Source organism: Pantherophis guttatus, chromosome 3 (genome assembly GCF_059756535.1).
Source record: "Pantherophis guttatus breed Tessera chromosome 3, ASM5975653v1, whole genome shotgun sequence".
NCBI lineage: Eukaryota > Metazoa > Chordata > Lepidosauria > Squamata > Colubridae > Pantherophis > Pantherophis guttatus.
Window position 1 is genome coordinate 42072466 of NC_142065.1, and position 13308 is coordinate 42085773.

Genomic DNA, 13308 nt, shown 5'->3' on the forward strand with positions numbered 1-13308 from the left:
TATTATTATTATTTTTAAAATGCAGGTATGCTATAGAACAGGGGTCTCCAACGTGCTATAGAACAGTGCTTCGGGGAAGAGCGCATATATTCCATGGTTCATACTTTATGCAAGCCTGGTCTAAATCAGTGTTTTTCAACCTTCACCACTTTAGGATGTGTAGCCTTCAACTCCCAGGCTTTCCTAATCCTAACCAACATGCATGTTGTTTTTCAATACTGCTTCCTAAACATTTTATTATGCTTGGAGGGAAAAATGAAAAACAAGTACATTTAGTAGTACCTGTTTAATGTCATTTTGTAAAGATACATCCTTTACAAAGTATTAATCCTTTTTATGTTGCTATTTTGTCATCGTAAAAGTATAGCAGATGCTCAGCTTTCTCTTTAAAGATACCGGCAAACAATAGTCAGCCAAAGAATTGGGAATTAAGGGGAAACAGCTACTATTCTCGCTGCCTACGCATCATTCCAAGATTAATGCCTAATAGATTGCCAGCTCCTCCTCTGCTATTCAGTTATTCTGGGCCCAAAGTGGGGGATGCCTCTACTTGCTGATACTTAACTTTTCCCTCTAATCAAACAGCTCTTGATAAGAAGCCCTCAACTTTCTTCATTTCCTTCCACCGGAAGCACCATTTCTTTCAACTTTTCTTAATTTCCAGAAAGGACCAGCTTGTTTTGTATTTTTAAAAAAATGTTCTCATGCCTTTCAATATAATGCTGTTTCCTCTATTATCTAGGAACAACTCTGAAAAACTGCAGAAAATTTACTACACAAGATTAGCCTGCAAATATTTATCTGGAAATTATCTACAAAGGACTGTGTAAGAATATTGTTTGTGCATTCTTCTACAAGTTAATTTTCTAAGTACCTCAACAGATTTTTTATGGAAAATTTAAGAGATTAATTTTTTTACCCTACACCAAAAAAAAAAAAAAAAAAAGGAATATTCCAAAAATCCATTGAATCCTTTTGTGGGTAGTATTAGCTTCCAGCAGAGTAACCGAAAGCACTCTCTACGGAGACTATAAAAGAGCAACATGAAGCAGAGAAACAGCTGGGTGGCATAAGCAATGCTACTCCTTCTTTCACTAACCAAGCGAACTATGCTAAGGATCTTATTATTTTAATACATTTTACCATATGTTGTGCCAGGGGTGAAATCCAGCAGCTTCTAACAGGTTCTGGAGAACCGGTAGCGGAAATTTTGAGTAGTTCGGAGAACTGGCAAACACCACCTCTGGCTGGGCCCAGAGTGGGGTGGGAATGGAAATTTTACAATATCCTTCCCCCAGGAGGGGTGAGAATGGAGATTTTGCAGTATCCTTCCCCTGCCATGCCCACCAAGCCATGTCCACAGAACCGGTAAGGAAAAATTTTGGATTTCACCCCTGTGTTGTGCCTATCTGAAGGCAGAAGGCAGAAGGTTGTGTAATTTCTACCTCAACTTTGTGAGAAACTATGTTGTTAATTCTTTGTAATTGTGTCACAAATGGAAAAAGGGTGAGCTCAAAACAGACCCTAATTTAGAATATTACCATATTTTTCGGAGTATAAGATGCACTTCCCCCCAAAAAAGAGTGGGTGGAAATGTCTGTGCATCTTATACAGCAAATGTTGCTAAAGTCCCGCTCACCCGCCAGCCCTCACCGCCTATCCCCGCCGTCCGGAATGGGCCAAAAATGAGACGCACAGAGGCCGAAAACAGCACCCACGGAGGCCAAAAACAGGGCACGTGAAGGCAGCGATAGGTGACAATGGCGATGGATGGCGCCAGCACCGATGGGCGGCAGCAATCCCCGCAGCCTGGAACAGCTGACAGGAGGTATTCCAGAAGGCAGATCCAACCGCCAATCAGGTGCTCATGCTAAATCATGCTGTGCTGAAGCTGACCACACTGTTTGCTGTAAGGAGAAAATTGCTAGGAGGAAGAGGCCAATTTTTTTTCTTGTTTTCCTCCCCAATAGCTAGGGGCGTCTTATACTTTGGAGCGTTTTATAGTCCAAAAAATATGGTATTTATTTATTGTTTATGACATTTCTTTATTTCCACTAACAAAATTTGTGTCATCAGTTCCTTAATTTAAGTACATTTTGTTTTTGGAAACCTAAAACTGCTGCTCTTTAAATAATAATCTGTTCACTCCCAGTTTTGTATCTGTGCAGGGTCATTATCCCAAGTCTTTTTTTTAAGTGATGCAGAATTTGTTTCCAATTTTGCCAGCTCTCTTTTGCAGGTAGATAATCAGGTTTTACCAGCTTCCCCACTGTTTACATACATTTTTCAAGTGAGAATCACCACAGGTCCCATTTAATTCAGTAAGATTTACTTCTAGGTAAATGTGCATGGAATAGCATCCCAGGTTATAACCTTTAATAATTTTTAATATGTGCAAAGAGATATATCAGATCAACATAACCTTCAAATGTTTCAGGTGCATCTATTCTACTGCTGGTAAAATAAGGCTAGGATTTTCATTTGTTGAGTGATGTTTATGGAAACAATTAAAAACAACACATTTGTAAACTTTCATAAATTTATGTTGGCAATGAGAAGAGTGTGGTACAATTTACTTTGATTCCTGTAGTTAGATAGATAGATAGATAGAATCAAGATACCTGTCTACATGAAATTCAGAGTTCTGTTATGTATTGCTGTTCTTTCTGGTTGTTTTATAAAGTGCAATTTTTATCCATCCTTTAATGGTTAAAATTAAAGTCAGAATTAAGTCAGAAAACCTGAGTACTTGAACAATGTGCAATGCAGAAATAATTCATATGTAACTTTCTATGAGTTGAACCTTACATCTGGATTTACCATCACATTGTGGGGGGCGACATGGCGCTCCCACGTGACACCTTTCCTGCGTGAGCTGCATTGGCTTCCAGTGGTCTTCCGGTGTGCTTCAAGGTATTGGTTCTCATCTTCAAAGCGCTCCATTGCTTAGGGCCCGGTTATTTACGAGACCACCTTCTGCCACCGATAACCTCCCACCGGCCAATACGCTCCCACAGAGAGGGCCTCCTCAGGGTACCGTCGGTCAGGCAATGTCGGCTGGCGACCCCCTGTGGAGCCTTCTCTGTGGGGGCACCCGCCCTCTGGAATGAGCTATCCCCAGGGATACGACTGATCCCAGACCTCCGTACCTTCCACCGGGCTCTGAAGACTTTTTTATTTCAGCAAGCCAGACTGGGTTAAAAATCTTTTAATTGTTGAATTTTATGGGTAAGAGGTTTTAAATTGGGGGAAGCCAATATAAATTTAATTTTGTTTTTATAGTATTTTAATGTTTATATTGTATGTTTTTTAATTTTGGCTGTTCACCACCCCGAGTCCTTCAGGAGAGGGGGCTGTATAAAATTTTTAAAAAATAAATAAATAAATAAATAAATAAATAAATAAATAAATAAATAAATAAATAAATAAATAAATAAATAAATAAATAAATAAATCATACATTTATATCTTGAACTCAGCAATTTATAAACATCTAATGATTAAAGCTTGCTTGATCCAACTAGAAAATTTCTTTAGGATGTGTTTTGCTCAGATGTAAAAACAGATTTTTCAAAAATTATGGACAGCACTTTTTTAAAAAAAAAAGCAGTACTAGTACCACTCCCTTCTGTTTATGAACCTCACCCACATATTTTTTATTTTTTTTTAAAGTGTCTGTGTTTTAGAATCAAAGGAAACATATTTAGACTACATCATGGATCATCATGAAAAGGCTTTTCACTCACAACTGCAGCAACATCTATTTCTAGAGAAGATGTCTTAAGCATCACAAGGATTTCAGCTAGATCCACTGTTTTGCAGATTTGTTTTTAAATGTTATCATGACTAAATATTCCCACTTAATGACTTTATGAGCATGAAGTCCCAGCAATAATCTTACTTAGGTGTGTGAGGCCCTCAAGAACCTGGAGGCAGGGGTATGCAAACAAAACCCCATAAATTTAGATTATTTTCCAAGAGTTTTATTTAGTGAGAAATATTAGAGATTGATTTGTGTGTTTCTGTGTATGTGTGTGTGTGTGGGGAGGGGTTGTCGGTAATTTAACATGAGTAGAAAATACCTCCCAATTGCAACCCTGCTAATACAGAATTCCACATTTCAGGAAAACTTCCAAACACTGCCTGCTAAATGCACTAAAAATCACCATACAGATCTTCATAACAAATGCCCAAGGTCAAGGGGTGGGTTAGCACATGTAGCCCTGGCCCTCTACACACTGTGTTGGATTCCTGCCTGCAGGCTGATCTTCTGAATAGGGATTTCCCGGATACAGAATGTTTAGTGCAAAGGAAATGGTTAGTCCCAAATTTTAAAAAATTAGCCATCCTCAAGTCGTGCAGAACATTTGGAAGGGATAAAGGAAAAGTACAGTCAGATAATTGGCCAATAAGATACTTTTCATCAAGAAAAATGCTGCTCACACTTATCAAAACAAACAAACAAATGAAATTGCACGGCTGTTAAACTGGAGTTCAAAATTCAAGGTTAATTATGATCAGTTAGCAAAAACAATGCACAAGTGGCTAAGTTAAAGAGCCCGTTCAATTATCAATTACTTTAAACTGTCCTCATCAAAAGGCTAAGAGGAATTTGCTCAGCTTAAGGGTAACTAGAGGCCTTCGTGAATCATGCTTTTATAAGCAGTGCTTTTACAATCAGCTTCCGTTCTCTTCTGCTATCCTGTCACTTTGCTTTATGCAGTTCTACGTATCACTGGCTTGGAGTTCTTTATGGGATTATTTAAAAAGATTATTTAAAAAGAAAGAAAGGGAGCAAAGATGAAAGGAAGTAAAGGCATCCTGTGATGACAGCTTCAATGTGCTCATGAATAGAAATCAACAAAGAAGGTGTAGGTTGCATATGTATGTGTATATCTATCTGTTAGGAGTAGGACTTACAGATCAACAAGTCAATGATCATTGATGGAGAGAGTAAAAAAAGATTAATCAGTCAGTGATTATCAACATTTGTGCAAGAAAAGAGACTCATTGTTGAAGGATCTGTTGAATATATAGCATTCTCAGAAATCAGGCTCTGTGATTCGGGCTAATTATGCAGAAACACAAACAAGAAAGGGGCAGTGGCAAAATCAGTTAACATATGTGCAAGCATGAGGTCATGCTGTACTCAGTGCAAGGCAAAAAAATGAGAACGCCCGTCCTTAACTCTATCAAGAGAAAACAAAGCTTGGCTGAGATCAGTCTACATTATTATCCAGCTGTTTGATCTTTTAAAACGAAGGCCTCAGATGATTACAAAACCTATCAGTTCTTCTAGTTTAATAATTCAGATACTCCAGATTGCAATTATTCCATTTATATATTTCTCAGATTTGTAAAACACACTTATGTGGCTTATAAACTTTTTTTAAAAAAAAATTAGCTGCCATAAAACCAATTTAGCAAGCAGAATGCAAAAAAAAAAAAAAGAGGAAAGAACTCTGAATTGCACTATTTTTATTAGAAAGGACACAAGAAAACTACCTTATTCCATATCACTCACTCATCTAGTTTTGTACTGAACACTGACTAGCAGAAATCTTCTACAGACAGAATATCAGCTTATGTTTTTCCATTTTTTGTTCCTCAAGAGGAAAAATAAGGAAATTCTGCAAGCCGAACAATCACAATTTATCTTTGGTCCAAAATATTTTCATCTATTTATACATATGGCTACAGACTCACATAAAATCTCCCTCAGAGAATACAGCCTCCACTGAAACTACTATATTTTAAAATCTTGACATGCAAACCCATAATTCAATTTTGACTTATCACCAACATAATAGAGTCAAGATAGAAATATATGCCTGATACTGTAGTTTCACCCAGTGTTTCCTAGCCTGTCCTTCTTCAGATCTGTTGGGATCACAGGGACACTCATTTCCAGAAAACATGTTAAAAGAAGGACAATAGGAGTTTCAGTTCACTCTATTTGGAAGAAGCCAGATGTGGGTGGCTGCATTCAACAGCCTGCTAAACATTGAGGATTAGTGGCACAAGAAGATATTATCCAAGAATGGGTGCTCATTAGCTATTAAGGACAGGTCAACATAGAAACCTTGTTTGATTTATCGTTCAAGGTTATATATATATAACCTTGGTTATATATTATATCAAGGTTATATATTATATAACCAATCAACCAGAATAGCTCAAGGTTGAATAGAAAGCTACTTCCAGAATTAGTTCCCAAATGTACCCAAGATAAGGCAAAACAAGTACTATTGTGAAAGTCAGCCCCCAGTACCCAGTAATTATTACGGTGAGTCAGAAAAGAAAACCCTGGCAGTGTTTTATCACCTTCCTGATTTAGAGTTAAATACTTTCAAAGATCCCGTATAAAATATCTGCTTCAATAAAGGCTATTTATGGTATGCCTATCCAAAAAAAAAAAAAAAAAAACCCTCAAAGGAGTTTTAAAACTAGAAATAAACTTGAACTAATAAATTTGAAAATAAACTCCAATGAAGGGGAGTCCGCTACTCCCCACTCATCAGGTTGCTATACTGGTATCCACACAAAATTTGCTTCATTGTAATATAAACCCACTGTTTTTTAACCTGTGTTCTGGAACTACTGTAAACCATTCTGCCCTGCCTTTTACATAACAAACCTTCAGATTTGGGAGATACTGTTTTGCATACTAGGAATACATCAAAATGGGTAATATTACTCACCAAAGTCCACAGGAAGAGGGGTCAAAACAGACAAGAGGGAGTATGCACCAGGGTGGATTTGATTTAAATCGAGTTGATTTAAATCACAATTTAAATCATGATTTAAATCACTAGTAAAAAGGCTTGATTTAAATCAACTCGATTTAAATCATAATTTTTAAAGAGCAACTGTCATCTCTGCTACTCCTTTGACCCACTGTTGACTCACCGATAGTCTGTGTTGCAGAATATACAGCCTCATGCTACATAACTAAATTCTATTTCATGCTGAATAAACTATATTATTTATGTATCTTAAACAGAAAACTATCTTACGATAGATTTTTACCCCAAAAGTTTTTTATTAAAATAAATTCGATAAAAATAAAAAAAAATCCGATTTAAATTTTAAAAATCTGATTTTTTTAATTTTTTTTAAAAAAATCATTGATTTTTATCCACCCTGGTATGCACAATCAAAACCCTCCCCTTTGCACAGGCATGTGACGTGTGACATCCATACACATACAAAAGGGTCAGGGGCTTCAATCAGTGTCCTGCAACTACCATTCTTCCTATTTTGACATGCACAGAGAGCCATATATGGATGTTACTGGACACACTACACACACTGGACAGTAAAGTATGCTTATTCTGTAACTCTGAAGACTTCTGGCCTGATTTATAGTCAATCAAAGTCATAATGTGGCTTATCTCTTTCCAGTCTATTGTGATATATGAACCCAACATTATGTTTTAGTTTTATGAGTTAATTAAGTCACTACAGCCTATTTAACAGATCATGGCTACAAAGTCCTTAGCCTAGCAATATGCATAAATTCAACTACAATATTATGTCAAGTTACTTAACAGCTCCCTACTTTGAAAGTTACATGAAAAGAACAGGCATAACAAAAATAAAATGTGTACTGACCCATCTTTTTAAATTTATTTTGTCAGCATGATATCTTAAGAAAGCATTTTAATTACTTTTTTTTTATTTTACTGCCTACTTGGACATAAGAAGTCTGTCCAGTCTGTCCAGTGATATTCCTGTGTACTCAGTACCCTCATATTTCCCCCCGATGTAAGATTTAATTATTATTATTATGATTATTAATAATAATAAAATCTATGTAATGAATCCTAAATTTTTAAAATAATCATTTACTTTGTAATTAATTAGATACGGCACTCCTCTTTTCAACTCAAATTCTTGACTGGTCAGATTTCAACAATGCACACAAGTTCAGTAATTTTGTTGCTTAAACATTTGATACTATCCTAACAAAGTATTTTACACAACAGAAAAATAAAGCAACATAACTCAACATACTATGTAAACCAGGGATGTCAAACCCGATCACATCACAGGCCGTATTGTGATGCATTGAGATGTTTTTTGCCTTTGCGGAGCCAGGGTGGGCATGCCCTGTGCAGGCTATATCCCGCCTGCAGGCTGCCAGTTTGACATGCTTGATGTAAACCCTGCAGTTTTAAAGGAAATGCAAGCAAGCTATCTGTTTTTCAGAGAACAGGATGTGGGGGCTGCCACCAAGAAGGCATCTCTCCAGGTTTCTATCCCTCTAACCACACATTGTGTGAGAACCAGTGGTGGGTTTAAAAATTTTTTACTACCGGTTCTGTGGATGTGGTTTTGTGGGCGTGGCATGGCTTTGTGGGCATGGCAGGGGAAGGATACTGTAAAATCTCCATTCCGTCCCCAATCCAGGCAGCGTTTCCTCCTGATCATCTGGGACTTGGGAGGCAGACAATAGATTGGGGCGGGCCAGTCAGAATTTTTACTACTGGTTCTCCGAACTACTCAAATTTTTTGCTACTGGTTCTCCAGAACTGGTCAGAACCTGCTGAAACCCACCTCTGGTGAGAACCTTGAGAACTCCTTTTTGAGAACATACAGAGCAAGCTGATTCTGGCTGGGAAAGATAATCTTGCAAATGCTAGCCACATAGGGCTCTTAAGGTTAAATCAATTTATTCAACTGGGTTCAAAAGCTGCCCAAATAAAAGCACCCTCAACATAAATTTAACACTGCCCTATCTTCCTTTTTCCATTAGCAGAAATTGGTTTACTGCATTCTGGATCAATTGCAATTTCTGAATTCTCTTCAAGGGCAGCCCTTTGTAATACGCTTTGTAGTAGTCTGCCAGGGAGATGATAAGGGGATACGTTATCAGGGAGGATTTGATTTAAATAATGATTTAAATCACTAGTAAAAAGGCTTGATTTAAATCAACTCGATTTAAATCATAATTTTTAAAGAGCAACTGTCATCTCTGGCCCGCAGCAGCTCCTCCTCTGGCCTGCTGTTGACTCACTGACATGGTGGGCAGCAGATGAGTGGAGGCCCGCTAACAGGCGCTGCCAGGATGGATCTGAAATGACAGGTGCTCTTTAAATGTAAGAACTCATTCTTGCTGGTAGTTAGAATCTTTAATATTATTATTTGCAAACAAAATGAAGGTTTCCTATTTAATTGCAGAGCTTGGATTCACTGAATGAGTTTACAAAAAATGTAAATATTGCAGAATATACAGCCTCATGCTACATAATTAAGCTCCATTTGATGGTGAATAAACTAAATTGTTACTGTATAGAAAACTATCTTTAGATAGATTTTTACTCTAAAAACATTTTATTAAAATAAATTTGATAACAAATCAAAAAAATCCAATTTAAATAAAAAAATCTGATTTAAATTAAAAAAAACATATTTTTAATTTTTTTTTAAAAAAATCAATTTTTATCCAATCTGTATGTTATTATACTGTTGCATATATCTTGACTTCCCCCAAAAAAGCCTGCAAATAGAACACCAGCTGAAGCTGGATAAATGTCCCCACAGTCTCAGCCTGTTCCACAAGCAATAGACATTTGCTCAAGAGGCCATTTTTATGGTGAACTAATATTTTGAGGGGAAATGCCATTCCATCCACAGCCAACCTGAGAATCTGGATCAAGCCATAAACTGCAACTTCATTTTGCCAGGATTTAATTTGAAATTATTTTGACCAACCAAGTCCCTTACAGCCTCCAGGCACCTAGTCATCACCTCCACTCCAGCCTGATATTGTGATGTATAATTGAATACTGTTAGTGTAGTAAAGATACCTCAGTGATGACCACTTCTCACAAAGATATTAAAAAGCATGAGAGACTGAGTCAGAGCCTATGGAAACCCATGCTAAACAAGCTAAGATATCAACTACTTTTCTCCTATCAACTGAAGCTTATCTACTGCATTTAATCACAACAGTAAATTATTAAGGACATTTCAAGCCTCAACATCAAAATAATTTAATTGGGGAGAAGGACCAATATTGCTATTCTGCTCTTGGTGGTGAAATATAAATCTACCCTCCGTAACTTTCCATGAATCCCTTGCATCAGGTAAAAGCTGAGTTCGTTCATAACATATTTGCAATATTTTGAAAGGAAAATAATTCTTCATTCATTGTGCTCGCTCCTCAAAATTCTGACTTCTTGTACAAACTATTATCTCTTATTTACCTCAAATGAGAAGTCCCTTGTAGTGGTAGTAAAATAATTCTCTTATCTCATATCATTGCCTTCCACAGATACAAGGTGGTAGATGGTGTAAGTTCATCAGGCAACTCACAGATACTACATGCAAGATAAACAATTATGTACTGTAATTGCCAAGAGTCATCCAAAAATTCAAAATTCAACCTCTTACCACACATTTGTAGCAACATTTGGGAAGCTGAGTGATGCAATCTGGGAAATACAAAAAATGTATATTCATTTATTTTAGAAAATTGATCAAAGTAAATACATAATTGCATCAAATCACCTTTTCCAACTAATAAATGTTATCAGCAGTCATAAGCTTTCTTGAGTTGCAGCTCAATTCATCAGATGTACTCCTTTTGACTTTGTGCTACCCTAAACTATTATGTCTTTCCTCCTACAATAATTGCATCAGAATTTCTCCACCTGTTTTGTAAATAGTGAAGTTAGAAAGTTTTGTCAAACATTATCAGGATGCAGGTGGAAGTCTGAAATTCAACAGTTCAACAGCTTTCAAAAGAAAACTCAGGGAGGGAAAAAATCAGAAAAAAATGATCTAAATACCTAAGAATTTTCAATCCAGCTCTATATCATGTGTGGCTTTCTGTTTATGAGGCATTTAATTTCTTTATTTAGCAAATGTACTCTCCTGAGCCCTAATTCCTGAGTTTAGCAGCAAAAGCAGAATAATAAAAGTTCATGGAATCGAAATTATAATTTAAAGTTTAATAAAACTTAGAAGGTTTCCCAACCTTCTCAAAAAAGTAATATGTTTATTGATAAGGCTGATTATAAATGTAAATTGATAAAGGTATGATTTTTTAAAAAATGGAAAGTCTAAGTGAAAAGTTATATAGTTTACTTCTTACTTTTTTTCTGTTCACAGAAAGCCCTAACCCCAAAGAAGAACTGCAAAAGGTCTAGTCAGCAAGATTATACCCAGTAACAGTAAATCATATGCAAATACAAAAGAAACAAATTTTTAAAAGTGCAAAAACAAGAATCAGTCAGAGTTTGAAGAAATGGCTCATACCAAAACTCATGAATGAGCCTTTTCTATTCTTTTTAGTATTATTCAGATAAAATAATCCACACAGAACAAGCAATGATTCTCAGGCACCCACAGAACACTTCCCCAGGCCTGAATGTACAGTATTAGAGACAGACAGACAGATAATATAAGTCAGAATTATTCAATTAATATGGAGGTTGCTGGATAATATTTGTCAAAACAATATGCAAAAGAAATCATATGTGTAGCGTGTGTCTGTGATATAGGTAAACATAGGTGTCAGCAGTGTTTTTGGACTAACAGGTAAATTTAGAATTTTTAAAATAAAGTCAGGAAATACAGAATCTGGCAGGAAATAAGGGAAATGCCCACAATCACATCAATGTTTCATAGGTATCAGACAGCCTACCCATCAGTCAAAGAGAACCACACAAAGCTCTCAATTGTTCTATTTAGCTTTTTTTTAAAATCTATATTCATCTACCAAAACCACCAACTGAAATCTGACCAGTATTCAGAAACAGAATGGAAAGCTGTTTAATTTTTATATACTCCTCCAAGTTTAAGAAACAGAAATGTGAATAGGCATAACTTCTCAATATATTTAAACGTACTATACTACCTGACTCTGTAGTTTCTTTCCCAAACCCCCAAAAGTTTAACCTTAAACTGTCTACTATTGACTTCATCCCATTCCTAAGAGGTCTGTAAGGGGTGGGCATAAGTGCACCAGCGTGCCTACCGACCCTGTCCTAATATTCCTTTTTACTTACTCTTTTCATGTATTCAAATTATGTTTATACTTTTACCTGTTATCTTATATATGCTTGACAAATAAACTTATGATTATGATATTCAATTGACCAAAACTGAAATTTCAGTTCAAGCAACCTGCAGTCTTTAAAAAAAAAAAAAAAGGAAGAGAGAAAAAGATTGACAGGCTAAATTAAGATATGCGACTGTTCTAGAGTCAGTAAACAGCAAGAATTCAGTAACTTCCCTGTAATACTGGCTTATGCATAGATGAGCTGAGAGTAAAGCATAAAGAGGAACAGACTGTGTTGAAGATTAAAAGATTTCAGGTTCATTCTATACCCATTGAGATTCAAGGATCAAAGTGACTCCTGGGTGAAGAGACAGAGGCTGGCACAAGATTGACTGCTCTGGATAAAAGGTTGCATTTCAATTACTGGAACTGAGGATTCGACAGTGAGCACTGTCTATTTTGATAGGCCATGCTGCTATGTGAGAGGTCATATTAGGCAACAGTTACCATCCCTGCTGGCTTAAAAAATTATGATCAGAAGGGACATCAGTTACTGTCCTCAAGCTATCATTAACTTTTATTTTCAGCTGCTATTGCTTCTAGGCTTCAAAAATGCCATTCAAATAATTTAATGTCATAACAACTGATCAATCCTAATAATGATAACTCAGGAATAATTTTTTTTAATGTGGATGTTGCATAACTAATTATCCACTGCTTTAATCTATATACATTTTAGCAATGTGGTCCTGTACCCATCTTTAAGGGCATGGGAAATGCAAGACCAATGGCAGATAGAAAGAGCAATTGCAACTGGAACAGCAAACAAAAAACAAAAAACCCGGTGGCACCAAGAGCTAGACTTCAACTAGAGCACCAGAAATGTTGTGGTTATACTGGCAACACCGTCAGCATGAATGGAAAAGTTAAAGCATCATTTCCTCAGTCTTTCCTAACCAGGGAGATTTGTGTGGATTTCAACTCCCAAAAATTCTCAGCAATAGCTATGTAAGCTGGAAAATTCTTGAAACTGGAGTCTATATATCTGGAGGGCACCCAGGCTGGCACATGACTGACTGCTCAGGAAGGCTGAGTTAAGGTGTAGGAATTTTCCCGAAAAGACAGCAGGAAGGTGGAGGAGAGTGGAAGCAAAAAGCTGTCATGAAAAGCAGCAGCAAGATTAAGCAGAGCTTAAAATCGTTGGTGAAAGGAGAAGCAGATTGGCAGCCGCACAAAAGGAAATTAATATCCTTATCTCTTTAATATCATTTAAATCAAGAACTGGCACGAGCATTGAA

General features: G+C 36.5%; 1 protein-coding gene and 1 long non-coding RNA gene across 6 annotated transcripts in view; one reads left to right on the forward strand and one right to left on the reverse strand.

Moving 5' to 3' along the window:
- The window catches only part of LOC132711247 (uncharacterized), a 60749-nt gene extending 58009 nt beyond the window's left edge, over window positions 1-2740 (forward strand). The window contains exon 3 of the long non-coding RNA XR_009622086.2: window positions 743-2740. This is a non-coding gene — a long non-coding RNA (uncharacterized LOC132711247). The remainder of the gene's footprint in view (window positions 1-742) is intronic.
- RAP1A (RAP1A, member of RAS oncogene family) overlaps window positions 1-13308 on the reverse strand; it is a 93644-nt gene that overhangs the window by 47029 nt on the left and 33307 nt on the right. The window lies entirely within an intron of this gene.